General features: G+C 34.3%; 1 protein-coding gene across 2 annotated transcripts in view; it reads left to right on the top strand.

Moving 5' to 3' along the window:
• The window catches only part of LOC124362389 (tetraspanin-18-like), a 122,509-nt gene that overhangs the window by 20,630 nt on the left and 80,099 nt on the right, over positions 1–21,780 (top strand). The gene's annotated exons all lie outside the window — the stretch shown is intronic.

The raw sequence follows: 21,780 nt of genomic DNA, 5'->3' as shown, positions 1-21,780 counted from the left end.
GATTTACCGTTTTGGATGGTAACATTCTAATTAACACTTTAATTATTTATTTCTAGTTCTATCTCTTATTTATATTCGTCGTTTAGTTCAGGAATCCAAACTCCACATTTTGGACAACTGAAAAGCTATAAGTCCGAAAGTCCACAATGTACCTGTGTTTACTTTCTTAATTGGCTGAAGCGCGGTGACACTATTTGCCGGCCGAGCTGGCGGTGTTGAGGCCCGTTCTAATTGCCAGGACTGCTTCGAGGGCGCGAACAATGGACTCATACAGCCCTTGTATGCCCCAGTAATCAGGTTAGCACAGCTTTTGTCTCGCCTCATGTTACTTGCATCGCGGGGGAAGGGTTAATAATGAAGGGCTACTGTAGGGCTCAGTCCATCTGTCAACTGTTGCCCTTCGATTCTGCATGAGGTTCAAGAGTATGAGTTATAAAATATGTATTTTCGTTTTAATTTTTAGTTTTAGCTCAAATTAATAGATGTGTAATATTAAGATTTTTGTTAAGAGTGAAGCAAGATTCTGTTTGACTATAGACCTTTAATATTTTGCTTGTTCAGCTGTAAATTTGTGAGTTTAACAGTCATGATCACGCGTCCTATTCTGTCGATCGATTCTTTCCTAGAATTCATTAGAGACTTTCTTTCCTGGTTGTATTTAAAGTGTATGCCTGTTTATTAAATGTCAAATACAGTTTTGCAAAGATTTGAGCCAAACAGTTCATGTGTCAATGTTTCTTCAACTTTGTTTCATTCCATGTTTGACATATTCTCTATTATTAGTTTACCAGATGATAAATATGAAAATTTATATGAAAATACAGTTGTACATTGAAGGCATAAATATATTATTTAACTCATGAGGTAAATGCAGGCGATAAACATGATATTTCACTGAGAAAATTACTAAATTCAAGAGTGAAAATATGGAAATTGTGAAGTTCACGCGTATATCCATACACATGCTGTATGGTAAGTTACTACCACGTATATACTTAGTTCATTACAATTTTAGTTTGCCGTACTGAAATTTTATAATCATAAAAATTGATCCTTCTTAAATCTTTTAATGTTTTGGGCTCTTTATACACTCTTATTTTAATGGATAAATTTCAAAGCTGTTCACCATGAAGTTGATGGCAAGGGACATCTTGGATTGCATTGCAAGTTTTTTGGATTAATAGTTTAACTTTTTGTTAGGAGAAAATGTGATTCTGAGAAATAAAGTAAATGGGCGGCCTCGTGACGCAAGTAAAAGAAAGTTCTTCTTTCCTGCTTTCATAGAATACGAGGGAAAGAGTTATGTTTAGGATCAATATTATACGAGCAAAAAATGCGCAAAAAAATTAAATAAGCAGATACATTAGTTGTATAAATGAATTAAATTAAAGGATGAATAGCTTAAAAATAATAAAATTATTTTATTAATTCTGCCTAAATATGAACGGTATGTTATTACCTTTAAAATAATACTAAACTTTAAAAACATCTATTGAGTACTTTTTATAGAATATCGATTTAAAAAACTGCAATTTATAAAAAAAAAATCACCATTTCAACTTTTATTCCCCCCAAACTTAATATTTTTCAACTAAATAATATTTTTAAATTTTTTTACACTACACCCTAATGAAAAAAATACTACTGTAACTATTTTCCACACTTAATACAAAATGTATTATCCTTTTTCAATAGCGAATCCCCTTAAGTTATACCTGATAAGGTTCCATGTTGCATTTCTGTTCAGTGCTGGACAAAAGAATATTGGAGAAAGATGTTCTTTTTATAGCTCGTAATAATTAATGTTTGTTTATTGTTAAATTTAAGAGTACTTACAAGTGGAGTGCATATTACATACAGTAACATACAGTACATGAGTAAGTTTCGTTATTTTCAAATGAAATATATGTCTTCGGATTGATGCGAATACAATTTCCCAAATTGAAGATGAGGATTAATGAGAATTCGAATACTTTTAGCTTAAATAAAAGCCACTTATGTACAATCAGTATATAGATAGCTCATTGTAAACGATGTCTACTACGACATTTGGAAGCGTCACATATTGCGAAAATAAGAGAGAATGGGGTTTTGGAGCATGATACTTTACTAAAGGCCTGTACACTATATTAGGGGTTACTGTATTTATTACCATAGATCTCATACAATGGGTTATCCAGTAGCAAGTAACAAAGAGGCAGGGCTATGTGATGTGCGTTATGAGTTTTGCGAGCATACTATATCAGTAACAAACAACTGTATTTTCATATAAATTTTCATATTTATCATCTGGTAAACTAATTATCTTCAATGACAACAGATTCAGAAGACAAGAAACAAAAATATAAAACAGGTGCAATCACAGCGATACCGTGTAGTACCCTCGTAAGGTATGACTGCTTGTCAACCCCTCATGGAACCATTGTTGTCCCAGGATGAATGGAGATGCAGTGTCATCGTATCTCACGATATTTAGCCTCCCCACTCTCTTGACTGAGCCACTTTCTCTTGACACAGAACACACCCTCCTCGACGGCGGGGTGAGTAGCGAAGGAAGGGAGGCAGTTTCCCTCCGTAAAGCTTTCTAAAGTAAAACGGCCTGTAAGAAACATTCAAGTAACATAGAGTGGTATTATAATGTCGACGGAGTGCTACTCAAAAATGAGATGTTGATTCTGTAGGAATCGTGAATTTACTCAAATTCAACGTATTACTTTAAAAGTATCAAAGAGAGTACGGTAACTCTTAGAATATTTTTAAATCTGGCTGTACTCAGAGGAGTTCAGATTTTGTTTCATAAAAACAGCATTAAATAAAAAAACTTTCTATTTTATTTTTGAGCCTTGTTAAATGTATATTTTAAATGTACAGTATATTATCAATGCCGTTAACCTTTGATATGTTTTATTGTGCACAGTTTTTACATAATTGAATGAGTGATACACTCCCTTAAATGGTTTTGTTAGGTCACAAATAAGAGCGTAGGAAAAACTTAAATGCAGTTTCACAAATTAATCAAAAATCAAATCACATTTATTTCCACAAAATACTGAAAAACAGAAGTAAATATTCTATATTGAAAGAGACAACAACATTTAATGTAACATTTGGATATCTAATGGTAATAAAATATACAAAAATATTAAAGTAATACAATTTAAAATAATTAACATGAAATAGTTTAACGCTACATAATATTAAAAAGTTTTATATCACAAAGAAATAAATCCCCATGTTGAAATAAAGAGCTAAATTATAATGTACACACACACACACACACACACACACACACACACACACACACACACACACACACACACACACACACACACACACGCACACGCGCGCGCGCGCACACGCACACGCAGACGCACGCACACACACAGAGAGAGAGAGAGAGAGAGAGAGAGGAGAGAGAGAGAGAGAGAGAGAGAGAGAGAGAGAGAGAGAGAGAGAGAGAGAGAGAGAGAGAGAGAGAGAGAGAGAGAGAGAGAGAGAGAGAGAGAGAGAGAGAGAGAGAGAGAGAGAGAGAGAGAGAGAGAGAGAGAGAGAGAGAGAGGGGAGGAGAGAGAGAGAGAGAGAGAGGAGAGAGAGAGAGAGAGAGAGAGGAGAGGGGAGGGAGAGAGAGAGAGGAGAGAGAGAGAGAGAGAGAGAGAGAGAGAGAGAGAGAGAGAGAGAGAGAGAGAGAGAGAGAGAGAGAGAGAGAGAGAGAGAGAGAGAGAGAGAGAGAGAGAGAGAGAGAGAGAGAGAGAGAGAGAGAGAGAGAGAGAGAGAGAGAGAGAGAGAGAGAGAGAAAGGCACACGCACACACACACATCCCTGTGTGCCTTGTATCATATGAGGGAATTTCTCAGACCGGAGCATCTTAAGCAACTTTATTTTTCATGGTTTGAGGGAACAATGGGATATGGTATTATCCACTATGGAGGTACATACAGTACTATCATGAAAAATGTTATTATGATTCAACGATTTGCAATTAGAAATATTTATCATCTAAGAAAATTTGACAGGGTAACACATATTTTTTTAAGGAATGTAATATATTTACTTTCAATCAACTGTATGCACTGTGCTGCTTATTGTATATTCATAAAAATCTTTACAGATATGAATTTAATGAGTATTCTCGAAATACACGACTGTCTTCTAAATTTACAATTCAAACTGAAAACCTGAACAAGGAAATGGCTAAAAAACAGTTTACTTATGCAGGAATTTAAATATTTAATAATTTCATCATACAAGGCAGCGACGAGTTGTTGTTTGAAGGCAAACCAAAATTTAAGATGAAATCTAAACAATATATTCGCCAAATTATAATATAATGAAATGCTCCATGATGTGATTCCTGATTATGGCTTTCCAGTTGAACAGTTTTATACATTTAATTATATTTATTGAGTTCTGTTACTGAATTGTTTTGGTTTAAAGTTTTATTATCCTGTTATTGAATTTAGAAGTTTATTATTTGTTATTATTGTTAATATTTATTGCTGTTATGAATTTAGATGTTTATTGTTAGTTATTGTTGTTGTTCATTGTCATCATTATTGTTGATCTTTATTGCTGTTATGAATTTAGATGTTTATTGATAGTTATTGTTTGTTTATCTTGTTGTTATTTATTTATTTAATTTATTTATTAATCAATAACTTATACATATGGGTGTAGACTCATGAGAGAGCTTACATGTACTGGGAGTCACTTGGAATACCTTTTAGTCAGAAAATGTGTGTTTTGTTGGTGTAATTGTAATAGTATTTATTGTATTTTGTTGGGGTGTAGTTTTGTTTAAAAATTTTGTATTTGATAGTTTTAAATTGTTATTATGGATTATTATTGTTATCATTATTAGTTATAAAAAGTAATTTCAATCTAGAGTAGACTTTTCCTATATTGGAGTATTGCACTGTATAGTAGCCGTATAAAAAAATTGTAGTAAAGATGCTTGTTTTTTCAGAATCCCGCACGTGCTGTGTCAGGCACATGGGATCATGTATCAAATAAAAAAAAACTGTTAATAAATAAACATATTTGAACTGAACTGTGAACTGTGTGAACACACACACACACACACACACACACACACACACACACACACACACACACACACACACACACACACACACACCTAGTGAACACAGCATTTAATTTGCTACATAATTTCTGTTTAATTTAAAATAATATGGGAAAGAGCCTACATGGGCCTTAAAGGTCTGTGCGTAGACTCGAGAGTTATATGCGAATGAAACGTATCTTTATGCCCCAACGGCATTTTGGTTGACTTGTGGCTCTGTAGGCGGACAATGCAGTGATGGAAACACATCGGTTTGCCTGTCACTTTTGGCTGTGACTCATTGCGTTTAGCAGGAGTGGCCAACTCTCATATCCGGTGTTATACTCCAGGGAGACTGTCCTAGAGTTAGACTGAGGTATTAGGCTGGTGGAGAGGTAGGCGACCTTCCAGCATCAGGGGAACCTGAGCGTATCCTGTGAAGGGGAGACTGGCCAGAAGAGGAAAGTGGAACCAGGAGAGTAACATCCAGGAGAAGGTCGCGATCTTTCAACCTAGGCCTGTTTATACCTGCCAGCTACAGATTTCCCCTGGTTTTATGACTGTTGTAACCTCTTTCCATAAACTTGACACGGAAGGTTATATCAGAATGACCTTATCACCGCCTACCCTCTCAATATCTCCTGTATCTCCGTATCTCCGGTGGGTTTCCAATAAGTCTTGAAGGATTTAATGCTTCTACCCATCTTCCAGTTAATTACATACAAAATTTGCAATACGTAACATCAAGTGTACAAAGTAGTGTTATAAAGAACAGTAGGCTGCACAACCTTCTTAATTGGCAATAACGTATTTCCTACAGTATAATATAATTTTGAAGGTGTCAAAAGCCTGTGAATCAAACTTAATCTTTTTGGATTTTAGTAGATGATAGGTTTATTGATACAAATATTTACCATCTTTTTTATTTAGTAAAAAATGAAACTCTATACGTTCTAAAAATATGGTATCTGTTCCCTACTGTAGGATAAAATAGTGAAACGTGGTATTATGAACCTGAAAACTTAAAAAAAAAAACACGTTTCATTGAGCTAAAAGTTTCAAAGATAAAGTATCTCTCATCTAGTCAGTCAGTTGTCATTAATAATTTTATAGTGATGTATTTAATTTATAGCCTCTATAGTATTTTGGCGTTTCGCCTATGTTATTGGATTTCCTAAAATACACTTATAAAATGCAAACATTTCAGATATTTCACTATCTTGAGTACATTTAAAGAACGTTACATCAGTGCATCAGTGCATCAGTGCATTGCCAAGAACGTTTTTATTCTTGACAATTATCTATTCAGCTTAATCGGTTAGGAGCTACAGTCTACTAAAGTGTTTTAACATGACACGTTTTTACATGTTTAAGAAAACGCTGTGTCAGTTATTTCAAATGCAATAAAAAAGGTAGTTATATTATTATACAGTGGGCTATTAGTGTCGTATCCAGTCTCAATAATAAGACCTCAGTGTAATTAATAAATTGCCAACGAGTATAAAAATGTTTCAGTATGAAAATTATAATCATAGACGACAACCAAGTCAGGTTATACTGGTATGGCTTTACTTTTTACAGCGGTTTAAAGTTGAAATTAGCTTTGCTATCATTATTTGAATTATTTTCATGACAAAACCCCGACAATAGACATTGTATATAAGCCGCCATTTTATATATGTTAACTGTTTGTGTCGGTTTTACGGCATTGTGATCTCCTGATGTACGTATTTTATTCCATATATGTTTTTATCTGATACATTCTTATGAATTCTACTGGGCCGATCCCGGTATGATAAAAATATTTAATAAAGCTATTTGCATCAAAATAATGCAAAATTTATGATGATCAACAAAAGAGCTTCTGTGAGCCATCGTGACTCTTCACCTCTTCTAGATCATAGGATTAAACAATTAAAATATTACAGCTAATCTCGAAATGTTTATTGTTGTTATTTAAGCAATCGATTGTCATCGATTGATTATTTCCTTTATTCCTTAGGTGGAACATAGGGCTGCCACAAAGTCACGCCATTCTTCTCTATTCTCAGCCATCTGCTTAACGTTTTGCCAGGTTTTTCTTACAGTTCTCAACTCTTTTTCTGCTGTCCGTCTCCAGGTCATCCTTGGGCGGCCCCTTTTTCTATGGCCTTGAGGGTTCCAATCAAAACTATGTCTTGCTATGTTGTTATGGTCTCGTCTCATTGTATGACCTATCCAGCCCCATTTTCTGCGTCGGATTGTCAATTCGATTGGTTCTTGCCCACTCCTACGCCATAGTTCCTCGTTTGTCACAGTATCTGGCCACCATATCCTGTGAATATTACGTAGGCAGCGATTTACAAACACCTGAATCTTCATTGTGAGCCGTTTAGTTACCTTCCATGTTTCACAGGCGTATAGGAGAACCGACTTCACATTACTATTAAAAATCCGTAACTTAGTGCCTTTTCTTATCATTGCCGATCTCCAAATAGGCCACAATTGTGAGAAGGCTTGCTTTGCCTTGCGTATTCTGCTGGCTATGTCCTCGTCTGCCCCACCATTTTCACTTATCATGCTTCCCAAATAACAGAAATTAGGAACTCTCTCAACACTTTCATCCCCGATCTTGAGATTTTCCTGGTTTTGACTATTGACACGGATTTCTTTTGTCTTCTTAACATTAATTCTGAGTCCATCTCTAGCTGCTTCCAATCTGAGGTCATTTAACTTGCTCTGCATATCACCAAAGGTATGAGAAAGGAAACATAGGTCATCTGCAAAATCAAGATCTTCCAATCTCTCTGCCAACCTCCATTGTATACCTCTCGGTCTGTTAAGCGCCCTTCTCAAAACAACGTCAAGAACCATAAGAAAGAGAATAGGAGACAAAATACATCCTTGTTTAACTCCTGAAAGTACATGAAATGGTTCAGAAACTTTACCATGATGCACTATTTTGCAGGAATGACCACTCTACAATGCCCTAACTAGATTTATTATTTTCTGGGGAATACCAAACGTCTGCATTGCCTCCCATATTCTTCTTCTATCCACACTATCGAATGCTTTTTCAAAATCTATGAATGAAAGGTATAGTGTTGCTTGATACTCTGTAAATTGTTCTACAATAACTCTCAGTGTGTTGATCTGGTCTGCACAAGATCTTCGTGCCCTAAAACCACTTTGCTCTCTTCTTAGCTTGTCATCTACAGACTCTCTTATTCTATTTAGAATTATTCTACAAAGTATCTTGTCATCGATTGAGCAACTTTAAACTCTTGTAGTCAAATTGCAATTTTATAAATGAAATTAATATATTGAACTTTTTTTACTATATCAGAATAACAACACTCATAACAACATGGCTTAAACTAGCCGAACGTAATTGTATCGGATGTTTCCCAGCGATTTCTAGGACTGGAGTAAACATACCATTTTCCATTGGAGAGGGGTGTCCTCTTGTAGTAACTTAAATTATTAATGTAACGTACAGACTAAGCCCGAAGACTGAAACACGAATCAGAAAGTTATATTTTGACACAATTTGAATGATTTCACTTATATTTTTGTTTTTTATTTAGAGCAGAATATACAATTCGACACACAATATTTATGTAGTATACGTATGTCAAAGTTTATCATTAATTCAAACTACCTACCTTAGTATGATTGGTATCCATCCGAGAATGTTGTTAAAAAAGCCTTCTCTTTACACCCAGAGAGCAACACCAGAAGGTGTTCACTAACACGGACAGATGCGTGGATGCGTATTTCAATTTTCTCTCGATCATCAATTTCTTTTTGCATTGATCGCATCACGTCTTTACCAATATCCGGTTTGATTCCTTCAACGTCCCCTCCACTTCCAGGCGGGTATTGGTATTCCCCGAGGGCCATGTTTGATGGATGTAGATTCGATGATCCGTTCCACTAAGTGCAACATCTGGTAGAGCGATCGGCACAGCCCCATCTCTTCGGGAAAAAGTTTCTGATCGAACTCATTCATTGTTTAACATTACAATAATCGGTTTCTAAGGAGTAATAATTTAAACATATCCAGTGAACACTTCTACCTGCTTCGCTGGCCAATCCCTATCTCCATGCTGGATAGTTTCCCCGTTTTTGGGATTGAAAGGTTTGTACACATTGCCAGTAACTCAGAGATTTCATCGCTGACGGATGAATCATTTATCACTAAATCCACTAACACTGATAGTTAATTACGTTACTGGATGAATAATTTATCATTAACACTAATAGTTAATTACGCTACTGGATTAATCATTTATCACTAACACTAATAGTTAATTACGCTATTGGATCCATTATTTATCATTAACTCTACTAACACTGAGAGTTAATTACGCTGACGGATGAATTAGTCCTTGCTAGGAAACATGATTTTTCCTGACTTTTGTCCACTGTTAAGTGATACAAAATAACAACACTACGTTTCTACGTTTGACTAAAAATGTCAAATTTCACCAATTTGGCATTTTTATTATGTTCTGATGTCATAGATGTAATGACATAGAGTAGGTATAATGTTCTAGGTGTTTCAATGTATTCCAGGTGATTTACTTCATCGCCCGTATCCATATCTTGGTTACGCTCATCTTAAACAATGCCTTCTGCTAAAATAAACTTAGAACAAGAATATTTCATTGTACATTCAAAAAGCGTCCTGAAATTTCACTGGTGGAGGAAGGTTTCAAACACGAAACTTCTCATGTATTGGAGACAATAAAGAATAATGATTGTTACTTTGAAATCGAACTGGATCGTAATAAAAAGTAGTCTCCTGGCTTGTAATGAAGTTAATGATGGTTGCTTTGAACTCATCTTTATTGGATTGGAGTATAATGATGAGAACATGAGTAAAAAGTGGGTGACTCAACAGACGATGCGTGGCGTGCGTGTGGCCTCTGCCGGGAAACCCAATCCTCCAATCTGCATGTTATTAGCTTCTCCCATTGTTTGATGATCATACTAATGACTACTGAAAGCCTCTGTGGAGTCCGTGGGGGCGATCCACGACCGGCAGGCGGAGTATATCCCGCGTGGGAGGACTCCGCGGTCCTTAGTAGTCCACCCGCCTCGATGTTAACTGTCAAGAACTTAATCAACATTTATAGGATTATACGACTCGCTTTTTCGTTGTCTGGCATCCTTTTAATATAAAAATGATAACTGTATTAGAAATGTAAACATTAAATTGATTGAGATGTGTTTTGGATGTATTTCCCTTCATGTTGTACAAGAAGAAAATCAGTTTCTCAGGAATACGTAAACAAATTTGAATAGTAGTGAAATCCTTTGTTTGATGTTTATTTTTGACGATGGAAGGATTGTGAAGGAAACAGGATTTTTCCGGATATTTGTCATCGTTCAGTGAAACAAAAAATCAGTAACACTACGTTTCGAGATCTACAATCTGATCTCTTCTTCAGGTAAATAACTAACCTAATACATAACTGCAAACTAGGTTAAAATAAAAAAATCATACCAAAGCGTTGTAGCACGCCTATGTCAGGAATCACAACCACCATGTTGTGTGTCAACTTCACTAACTCTAATACATGCACTTAATAAACAAATTTAGTAGTGTTACTGATTTTTTGTTTCACTGAACGATGGCAAACGTCCGGAAAAATCCTGTTTCCTTCAGTAGTGAAATAATTAAAAAAGTTATTGTGAAATATTGCATTTGATTATATAACGGATTTAGTCGTATCCACAGGCGCTTTGCTTCTCACAGAAGCTTACTATCGACTTAGCTTGAAGTTGTAGTATTCTAGGAGCCTAGAGCTAATCTCCACTGTACAAGCGCAAAATATGATTTTCTTGAACCCGTTAAAGGGAGTTTTCCTAAGGAATAAATAGAAAACATCAGACACGCTAGTTTAGGTGAAGTTTTAAATGGAAAGTTAACGAAAGGATTACAAATGTAATACATTTTTCTCAGCTTATATTTCTTCTAGTTTGATCGCTCAATATGCTCATACAGAAATGTTAAGTGTTTGATTAAAATAAAATACAAGATGAAGTTCGCCGATTTCGAAATGAAGTCGGGTTCCCACGTTTTTGCTCACAGAATGATGGAAGGATCAGGAGTTTTGAAATAATTTCGAACCACCTCGTCTCATATTCTAGATTTGTGTGCAATCAGTAGTGCGAGGTCTGCAATTCTTCCCCGTGGCGTGAGTTTCCTTGATTGGTTTTCAAAACAACATATATTGGACAAGGCATATTGAGTGGATCTTTCTTGGTTATTACGTCTCGGTCCAATTGAAGCCTCTATCATAGGAATTGGAATACATGTGCAGTAGCCGGAGAGGAAATGCTAGTTGAACTACGGTTGGGAATTGGAATTAGTTTTTTTACCATTTATTATTTACAGTTCAATATATATCTTTAAGGTGGAATAAATGATGGTTTAATCGAGCTCGATTAATGAGTGCAATACGGTATTAATTTTATTCCCGGAAACAACCTCTTTACAACAGCCAGACGTCTTTGTAGGACATGATTAACGAAGTCGGTTAATTTGAGAGTATATTAGGGCTGAAAGAGTATATACTGCATTATTGTCTTTATTGTTACTCGTAGTTCTCACCAACGCCTCCTAAATATAATACAATAATTAATCAATTAGTAAAGGCAATTATTTATTAAGAATTAGAACACAAATTTATTATAACACGTTTTTATATTTTGAAACGCACATATAATCAGCTTAACAAAATAAAATAGAAGATAAAAGTTAACCTGAGTGGATGTACAATTAAATTTTATTAGTGGCTAATAGTAGCAGTTTAAAGAAATCAAAAGCAATAACAAGTAGTAACTTTTATAACAAATAACAGATCAATACTATTTTATGTTATATACTGATTTTAATCTCCTACAATCTAGAACCTATTGTTTTCAAACAATCAATAGAAGGGAAAATACAAAAATAAACATGAAAGGTAACTCAACGTTACTAAACTAATGTGATGGGTAAATTGAATTGAATTAGTTTCTCTAGAGAACAACAAATTTGTTACGTTTATAATAAACAAATTAACGTTTCTTGTGCTTTTTGTTTCTTTTGGGAGTTTAAGAAGGTATTAAGAATACAAATGGTTTTGTTAAAAAGGTACTTGTAGGCTATGAAAAATCTATTTAATTAGGATTTCTCTGTTTAGATTTATAAAAACGGTTTTGTCTACATCCTTTGTTAGTAATAAAAATATTGTCAGCACATTATAAATATACAAATATATAATTTGGCAGAGCTGTTTTAGCAATAAATACATGTCTGTTTATGTTTTCATTTCTGTTTTTCCTAGTACTTATGGATTGCCTCCACAATCGTGAATTTTCCGTATATTGCTGGTTGGTTATCACTCTCTAGAATTAAGTACGACAGGGATATTCAATTTGACAGGTCTAGTTGGCTAAATATTCACAGGAGATCATATAACCACAGACAGGGTTTGATTTGCTGTGATATAACATTCATCAACTTTAAATGGCTTTCATGCAGTCATTCAAATTGATATTTTACGCATCAGTTTGTTTAATTCCACAAATATTAATAAAAGAATATCGGATGCCATATCACGTGAATTAAAACACATTTTGTCATGTTACTTAATTAAAAATGAAATTCTGTTTATTATTTTTCACTTACTGGTTCGTATAAAAATACATTTACAAGCCACCTAACTAGAATTTGAAACTTACTAAAAAATATTCTTTATGAAAATCAAAACAAAATATTAATCTTCTTCAGAACACTTAATATTAAACTATAAGTTATTTTCTTTTATTGAATCTTCAATTTGCAATTCCTAATTGCAAATATAGACGTTTTAAATTTTAAAAAAGTTTCTTCTAGAATTTTAAGTCTCCATTAATGAGGAATAAATCTATATAAATCCAATGATCACATAATCACGAAATCACAGATCCTTGATGTTTTTACGAATCCTTTCCTTTCCCCCTCTATCCCCATTCATCTACTTCAACTATGTGGTTCGTTAGCTTACCCGCTATATATAAACCGTTTAAAAACCATATGTTTTATTTTTAACAATAATAATAGAATCTTCAGACAAGGCCGAGCAAGATTGCTTCTATACTTCCGCTTATATCTTGCTATATCGTTTCTTTCCAACCCCCGAGCCACAGGTTTTACCGTACAAAGCCTGAGATGGACCAATGTTGATGACGAATTGAATTGTGTGCGTACACAGTACACTCCAAGTCTCTATCTCTCTTCTGTGTTCAGATCACTTTAAGTTATATACAACAGTAGTTTAGTACGTTTTCCAGATAGAGCAGGACAGGCATTGGCCACAATATGCGGCGTGGTGTTCACTGGTCACTTTAAGTTATATACAACAGTATATCTCTGTGTTAGAACGGAAGATGGAACGTTTTCCATATAGAACAGGCATTGGCCGCACTATGGGAACGTTTTTCATATAGAACAGGCATTGGTCGCACTATGCGAACGTTCTCCATATAGAACAGGCATTTGGCACTATGGGAAAGTTTTCCATATAGAACAGGCATTGGTCGCACTATGCGAACGTTTTCCATATAGAACAGGCATTTGGCGCACTATGCGAACGTTTTCCATATAGAACAGGCATTGGCCGCACTATGGGAAAGTTTTTCATATAGAACAGGCATTGGTCGCACTATGCGAACGTTTTCCATATAGAACAGGCATTGGTCGGTGCGCCTGAATTAGCACCCCCTGGACATAGCACCCCCTCGCTACTGACGTCATTTTGACGTCACGAAAGGGGGTGCTAAATCAGCACAGTGGCCGTGTCCAGGCCCTGAATAAGCACCCCCTTCGAATACGGGGGTCCTAATTCAGCGCCTTGACCGTGGTTCATGTGCTGATTTAGCACCCCCTTCGAATAGGGGGGTCCTAATTCAGCGCCTTGACCATGTTCATATGCTGATTTAGCACCCCCTTGGATCTGGGGGCTGCTAAATCGGCGCCTATAACTTACTGATGAGATGAATAAGCACGCCAACGGAATATAACAATAAACGTTTAACCATATTGCGATTTATTAATGACTATATTTACTGCTTTGCTACGGTTTACTTAATGTTTCAAAAACAAACAGTTCAATACCAATTGTAAAAATACTATGCATCAAATAGAACTTTATTTTAAAGTAAAATTAATTTTGAAACAATGGTACGAACAACGCAGAGTAACTGTTATTGCTTAAATCTGGCATGTGTAATAAATATACATGGTCAGAGATTATATCATCCTATTAACCACTTTTAAAAACAATTATTTATTTGTTTTAATTTTTCGAATACCAATCAAAACGTGGGAAAATTTTGAACCGTAAAAACTGTAATTTTGCGACGGCCAAGGGCCAATTATTTTTATGGACGCATCACAAACTGAATTATACTATTTAAACTGAATAGTGCACCACGATGTGTAGACAAGATCTCAATTATCTGGGATGATACCAGTGTTATTTTAAATACTTGTGGTGGATAAGTTATTCAAGGTTACAATATTTTGTGCATTCGCGTCATTCCCAAGATTTCTGCATTCTGAGATTAAAATTAGCTTTACTATTTCATAACTATATCGTATTTCTTTATATTGTTTGAATATTTTAAAAAGTGGCTTCAATCAGAACATATTAAATAGAATGTACATTGGGAACATAGTCTGTGAATGTGCGTGTGAGATCGATTGTGTCGGACTATAATTCAAACACACTTGACAAAAAAATGTCAGTATTATTTTATATCTATAAGAATAAATATCATTCATATATCCATATCAGTTAGTTGAACTATAATTAAAAAAACAATAAATGCAATAAATGTACTATCATATTTTCAAAAAGCGTTATTGCTTAGGTCAAAACACACATTTATATACTGAAGTATTATGGATCTACATTGCTTAATTTCCCCTTTGTCGGTTAGTGTGCGTTTGTTTGTTATTGTTAAAAATGGAATATCTTTAAAACCTAATAAATTGAATCCCAAAAAGTCTTGGTCTAAATTTTATGGCGGCTAAAAATATACTATAATATCTTTTAATACTTTCAAAATAGTGGCTATTCAAATATTTTACCTTTTAACTTCTTAAAATCTGCAATTTTTCTAAAATATTGCAATAAAATGAATTTGAGTGGGTTCTATCACAAATCTAATGACCAAATAAAATGAAATATCACATGCACAGATTTACTGTAATAAAACACTGTTGACATTGATGTTCTCAGCGAGTAGGTCACAATACAAAAGTCGAATAAAACGGCAGCTCCAGAATACCGTATACCAATCTGTTGCCAAGCAAACGTTTTGTCTAATAAATTACAAACTACTAGAGATATTGCAAATTTATCAACAATGAACGCCTTTATGAACAATGAAGGACAAAAACAAACGTCTTAATTAACATTAATAAACTGTTTTATTTTATCATAAAGCTTACATTTATTCACAATATATGTTAAACAAACTAAAAAAAAGTGACTAGGTTAATCTGTTGTATATTAGGAATAATAAACAACAAGCAAAATCGTACAGTAATATTCAGACAATAATGTTTTATAGATGACAAAATTAAAGATAAGCGGTTTTATTGGAAATACATCTGATTGTCGCTTGACTTTTATAAATAAATTCCATTAAACATCAAATATATGATTCTATCCCATCCTTAGATAGGCCTGAAACATGTATTTCAAATGTTTTGCATAATAAAATGACAAAAAATAATAAAATAGGGATAAGATACTCTGAAGCTGCTGTTCATTTATTTTCAGGGACCGTGTTTTTTCAAAGTAAAGATGCTCTAAATGAGTTATTTATTGTTAATTTTAAATAGTATTTGAGTAATTAGATTTGTGATAAAATCCACGATCAGACTTATTGTTGTATACCTGCTGGATTTTAAGACATTCAAAGTTAATCAGATTTAATGGCTTGCCATTTTTTAATGAATATTTTTTATGACTGGGCCTTGTTACCACAAATATTTTATCCAAATTAGGTAGGATTTTGTTTATTCGTTTAAGATATTAAATATTTATAAAAAAACACATACAGACTGACGGATAGGAAACTAAGCACCGAAAATCTATTTCCATATTCTGAAATGCGTTTGCCATGACCTGAGCAGTACCGGTATATAGACTTGTCCTAAGAATTATAGAGCACTCTGTATATCAAATTATTATACAGAGTGTCCCACAACCTCTACCAATATTTTCAGATATTATTCACGGACCAAAGGCAAAAACAATCATATTCACCTTTCTAAAACTCAATAATTACTCAAATAGCCACAATTTTGTTTTGTTTTTGTTTTTTTTACTTAATCATTCATATTTGATGGGTTTTTTAGGTTAAAATGTTGTATATACCTTTATAACCTTAAGGCGTAATTACATAAAACATTTAAATTTCTTACAAGCTTTTTTTCAAAATAGTCATTTCCAAAGCGTAAATATCTTAAAAGCGATATATGGTAAAAAAGGTCTAAATTATTACACAATTTAAATAAAACATCCAACGATACCAAGTTTTAAAAATTGGTTGTGAAATAAGGGAGATAATTGTTTTTTAAAACCAATTACCAAACAATACCCGCCTTTATTATATGACAGCACTGAATGTGGGCTGCAATAATCAGGTGATTTTAACATTAAATTACTGAACTGTGATCATAATATCCATAATATAGGAATAACAACTGAGAATAACATCGATATTATTAACTCGACCACTCGATGTGGCCAGGTTAGTTTTGGTAGTTTTGGGTCGGTAGTGCACGGACGGGTTTCGTCAGCTTCGTCAAAATTATGTGTGGACCTACAGTCCTACAATCGATATTTGCAAGTAGATTTTACTCTGTATTTTATATTTGGTAGACGGCCGATATATAACGAGAGCAACGATGTTAAGGCTCAAATAAGGAGTCTCAAGTTTTTTATAATATGTTTACTAGCTGATACCTGCGCTTTCGTACGGAATTTTTGTAGAATAACTGGTACGTCATAGACATCTCCTTCATGTCTTTAGAAAAATAGCATACTACTGATAAAATAAATTATGATGATTGGAAGATATTCCAATTTTAATTTCAATGCAACATTCCATGATTTTTGTGAACTGATGTTCTAAAGTAATTACAAATCACGATCCCTCCTTTCCTATAGTACTGTAGGTAATAAAAGACTTATGATCCACATTTGAAAATAGGGTTACTCATAAAAGGAGCAACAAAACATATATGTGAGAATATTTTACATGTAATAGTTGATAACATTTCATATGAAAGTCCCCAATATGAATTCTCTCATTCATTCCTCGTAATATGACACTAATAATATTATCATCGATACCGTTATAAAAAGTAATATAATCGAGGGTATAATCCTTTACCAGAGGGATATATCTGCTAGAGGTAAGATGGACAGAAGTCGACTAAACATTTTTTTTTTATATATTAACTAGTAAGGAAGAAACCTTTGCGGATTAATATACTTCATCCTTAGCTACCAATGCCTCATCCATAAGTGTTTTATCACAGTGTTAAGTTTATAAACTAATAATGCATCTTCAAGTTTTAGCCTCATGTGAAATATACCTTTCATCCGACTCAGCCGGAAGGGATATTATGTATATGATGTTTCTATATTCATTTCCTTATGAAGAAATAGTTCGGCATGATTCTATAGAGGACATTTTACACGTAAGCAATAGTAATACTTATGGGCGTAACCTTGAGACATTTTTGTGAGTAGGTATCATTCTACGGATGTTTGTGTAGTGTTAATGTCTATAGAGCTGTTCCATTGTGCAGATTCACGGTACGCGTAATAGTGCATAAAATAAAAAAATTATAATCTATTTTTTTACTGCAGATAGTTACGAGTAATTATTTAAGGGCAGGTTACTGAAAAAGTATTTCTGTAATAAATGACAAGTCAAAAACTCTAATTTTCATGCTTCATCCTTTTAGTTCCAGAAAAAACTAATTTTGAAATGTAATTAATATTAAATATGAACCAAAAATGTTGAAAAGAAAAATTCTATACTGTGACAGTGAACTATTTAATCTAAAATTACGAGCCTAAATTGTTTACAAAATTATATTAGTTTTTTAAACTTGAGTTAATTGAACTAAAAAAGAACACACCATTTTCGTGAAGCTATTAAATGAAATAAATAGTTTAATTATGGATTCATATGCAAATAACATAGTTTTAATTATATCTAGAAACGTGTTTAATTGAGTTTTCACGATTGGGTTAAGCTTGAACCCTCAGTGAATGCTCAGTGAATACCCTTAAATAGATAGACTATGAGTAGATTTTTCCATTGGTATGGACGCCCAGTACGCAATGCCCATACAATAAAAATGATACAGCATAGATACTAGACTTAATCGTGTATATAAAAACTATAATTACATTTTACCTTCCGTAATATTAAAAAAAATCGGCTAAAAAATACCTTTTACTTGCACTAAATTGTAAATCTGTAGATACATCAGTAAATATGTGATATTCAAGAGGAAAACAAATTATGTTATTTTTATAGTATTCTTATAGTTAAAACGAAAGAACTTAATATACAATAATAACAAATCTCATACCTCAAAAGAATGAATCCATACATCTAAATTAAGACAGCTAATTAAAATTAAAAACAAAAGCAGTATTTATCATAATTTTTAATTTGTCTCTAATTACTGTATACTCGTAATTAAAAAACGTAAAGGGAACAGAGCCTACATGGGCTTTAACGATCTGTGCGTAGAAAATTGAATTTTTTAATAGATATATTTAGAAGTGCGTTAATTAATATACCAACTGAAAAGAACCAACTGAAATAGAATAAATGAAGGATATGATTTAATTAATAATTTTAATAGGTGATATTTAGAAAACAGAAAGCAAAGTCATGAGCGAAAATATCACAATGCGTGTGAGAGGGAGGAGTGCTAAGGTCTATTAGCCTTGTTGGTCGGAGCATTATTATGTAATATTATGTCTATGGTAATTTTGAAGAGAAAGCAGGCATATTTGATTATTATATTATTTAATCGTTTATCGGAAATTGTAAAACAATCCTAGATAGTAGCTTATAAGTGGCAGCGTCACAAAAATCCAGATAACAACTATTATATTTATGATTAAATTGAATATGTAAAAGATAAATATCCTTTTTGCTGGTTGAATGTTAGGGGGTGCTAATTCAGTGACTGAGCCATGTCCATGCGCTGAATAAGCACCCCCTTGGAACAGGGGGGTGTTAATTCAGGGCTTCGACCATGTCCATGCGCTGAATAAGCACCCCCTTGTAGTCGGGGGGTGCTAATTCAGTGCCTTGTCCGTGTCCGTGCGCTCTGAATTAGCACCCCCCTGCCGTGACGTCATAGCCCGAGGGGGTGCTTATTCCAGGGGGTGCTAAAGCAGCGTCCCCCATTGGTCGCACTATGCGGCGCGGTGGTCACTGGCCAGAGCACTATACCGGATTGTGGCTCAGAGTTGAACTTACTGGAGAGCACGATTACAGTATTAACTGCTTGAAACAAACCGCAGGAGCAGCAGGATGCCCGCTGACCGCTCTCCTGCTGCCAGGACCACATACTGTACATCTCTCCTCGTAGTTTTGCTTTTATCCTGGGTTAGTAGAAATTATGAGCCAACTATAATACTCATGTACAAGTATGTTTGTCACTATAGATATTAGCGTAAATAGAGATGTAACTGATATCATCAACTATGTTGATTATTGTATCGGTATGTGTACTGATTTTTTTGGCCAAGTATTTAACTGAAACAGGTAAAGTGTGCGTGTACGTGAGGTGTCTTCATGAGAATACAAATCAGGTAGGATAGATCTTCATATAAAAATAAAATTGGCTGGGTAAACACTGAACATTATCCTGTAATCAAAAATTCGATGCCTATGTGAGAAAAAGTATTTTGTTATTAATAGAAAGATTAATAAACTCATTTTGTTTTAAAACTATCAAAGGAAAATACCGCAAACTCAATGATTCCACTAATTGCCTGCGGCGACTACAAGTGATAGAATATTTGAAGTGTTTTACAGATTGTTTTAAAATTTGATTTCGGTTCTCGATACCAAAAAACTATTTCTAAAATATTATTTTAATGTTTGTTTTAGTGTTGTCCATAACGTAATAAAACGAGTAAAAGAACTTTCAACAAATGGTAACTGAATTTATGCGCAAACGCAATATTTGTTCTAATGGCCTGCATGGTGTATTTTATGGCTTTTGTGTTACACTGGAGCATGATTTATGTATATTTTACACACCTTGATTTTATTCAAATATATTTTGTCGATCACTGTTGGTCAGAAAAAACAATTTTAGATTACTTTTATAGATTTGTACTCCACGATGATAAGAGAAATGAACTGCCCAAATTTGCTCATATAGGTTCTATTCTATGTTAAGAGAAAGTCTTAACCCCAAAAGTGAAATGTGCTCTCTGCTGGTCAGACCGCAACACTTCCAGTCCCATCTCTTGACGGTGAGCAGCGACCACGAGAGCACGGCTCCCTCGCCCGCTGAGTCCGTGTGGCCAGGAAACTCCAATCCCGGTCTTAATCTGCATGATTAGCCAGCAGTCTGACCCATTGTCTGCCGATCATTACTCTAATGGCGAGAGTTGGGGTGGCGGAGACTGTGGCCCGCCTTCTCGCTGATGGGGTATCGGCATTGTTACAGAGAACCCTTCTGCTGTGCTACCGACCTTTTATCGATCTAAGCACGGGAATGTTGTATTTATGTTTATTAAACCCCTGTCAATGTAAAAGGGACAAAAATCTTAACAAGGGTTTTTTTTTAATTAAATTGAAATAAGAGAGCTGACTAAAAAGTATGTTCTGAAACCGAATACAGTGTTGGGTTCCAACAAATTACAGATTTGAATGTCGAGTTTAGCTCTGGTTCACATTCATTTTATTTTAACGTCTGGTATATGACGCTGTCTCAGACTTGACTCCTGGAATCTGGATTCATGTTCGTCTGAAGAGATCCAGAGAAAGCCGGTGACGGAGAAGCTCAAAACGAACCTTAACATTGTTTCGTCATCAGAGACTTGGCAATACATGCATAAATAGGTGACGTCGAAGTCTTATTGCCTATTTCTTTGGATCTCTTCAGACGAACATAACTCCAGAATCCAGGAGTCAAGTAAATTGAATCAACCCTTCCTACTATAGCTACTTTATGTTTAGAAAACTCGGTTGCTCCACTGTGTTCGTGTCTTAGAGTTCGTGTCAGAAACATTGTAGTGCACTCAATTGTGCACCTGGTATTACAGGAGTCAAGTCTGAGACAGCTTCAGATAACAGAAGCTGCAATAAAAGGAAGGTGAACTGGAGCTAAACACAACATTCAAATTGAATCAACCCTTCCTACCGTAGCTATGTTATGTTTAGAAATTACAGATATCCTTTCTTAGGGTTCCCATCTTCATAAAAGACAAAATAACTGTATATTCAGGTACTTGTCTTTTTACAAATAAGTTCTAATAGATAGCAGTGAATGCGCTTATTTGGTGTGGGTCCTTGTGAATTTTAAAACATTTTTGTATTTTAAAGGAGTTGTTAAATTTATAGCATTTTAAAATTTACTAACTAAAAGCAAATAGATATTATTTTTTATGATTGTTATTTAAAAGTTGTTTGGAATC

The sequence above is a fragment of the Homalodisca vitripennis genome, chromosome 5 (genome assembly GCF_021130785.1).
Source record: "Homalodisca vitripennis isolate AUS2020 chromosome 5, UT_GWSS_2.1, whole genome shotgun sequence".
Classification (NCBI taxonomy): Eukaryota; Metazoa; Arthropoda; class Insecta; order Hemiptera; family Cicadellidae; genus Homalodisca; species Homalodisca vitripennis.
This window is presented reverse-complemented; position numbering and strand designations above follow the sequence as displayed.